Below are 1,431 nucleotides of genomic sequence, written 5' to 3' on the forward strand. Positions count from 1 at the left end.
AGACTCTCATAAAAATCACCTATTCACCCCCTCTAGTCGATATAACGCACTTTCAATTGGTATCAGAGCAAGGTGCTCCCTTGTTCTGTGTGATTCGATTTAACCACCTGGAGTTTTAGCTATGTCGACTGCAGGGATAATTAAAGTCTCCGCTGCGTGCCCCGTCTTCGATGGAACTGAATATCCCTACTGGAAGAATAAGATGTGTATGCATCTTGAAGCCATTGACGTCGACCTATGGTATGTCGTCGAGAATGGCGTTCCCAAGGCTGGAGAAGGTGTCACTGCTGCTGATGTCAAGAAAATCGTTCAACTGGACTCTACTGCCAAGAATATCATCTGTGGTCATCTGACCAAAGGACAGTATGGCCGTGTGAGTGCTTTGAAGACATCCAAGCTGGTCTGGGACTGGCTCTCCAAGGTCAATGAAGGCATCTCAACCCAGAGAGATCAAAGAATCAGTGTTCTTCGCAATCTCTTCAACCGCTTCAAGCGAAATGACAATGAGAATGTCTAGCACACATTTGACCGACTCACTGACATCACAAATGAGCTTCAAGCCCTCGGCGCCACTGAGATTACCAAACACGAAATCGTCAAGACGCTGCTGAGATCACTTGATAGTTCGTTTGACATCCTGGCCCTGATGATTCAAGAACGTCCTGATTTCAAGACACTCGAACCGTCTGACATACTTAAGAGGCTCAACACACATGAGTTCCAGCTTTCGGAGAAAAGAGAGATCTACGGTCCAAACTATGGGCGACTCGTGCCTTGAGGAAAAAGCTGTCTCCTCATCTGAAGAAGAATCTGACAGCAGTTCTGATGACCCTGAAGACATTGGAAGGGAACTTGCTATGCTTGTCAAGAAGTTCCAAAAAATTCACCAAGAAGAAAGGCTTCAGAAAGTCTTCCGATCAAGTTCTAGGAATGATGAAGCTCCTGCTCATGACTACAAGAAGAAAAACATGTCACAAGTGCAAGAAACTCGGCCACTTCATCTCTGAGTGTCCACAGTGGGACAATAGAACAAAAGAAGAAGAAGAGCAAGGAATATGACTCTGACGACAAGAAGAAGAAGAAGAAGAAATACCCAAAGTCTTCTTCCAAGTCTTCTCAAAGTCTTCATCCACAAGAAGAGCTCATCTGGCAAGGCACGTGCGTTTGTTGGCAAGGAAATGGATTCAGAGGAGGAGTCTGCTTCTAAAGAGGCGGAGGTGGAGTCTGAAGAGGAATCCGACTCAGGCGTCGCATAGTCTGGGCTACAGCATACGTTCCAAGTCCATCTCAACACCCTGAGACATGGCAAAAAACTTTCCATCACCGACACCGATGCAAAATGACAAGGACTGCTCCGCTTTCTACCTACTGCTTCATGCACGTGGTGCCAAGGTAACACGCGCACTACTCACTATCAAACATCTAGTGACG

This window comes from Triticum aestivum, chromosome 2A (assembly GCF_018294505.1).
Source record: "Triticum aestivum cultivar Chinese Spring chromosome 2A, IWGSC CS RefSeq v2.1, whole genome shotgun sequence".
NCBI lineage: Eukaryota > Viridiplantae > Streptophyta > Magnoliopsida > Poales > Poaceae > Triticum > Triticum aestivum.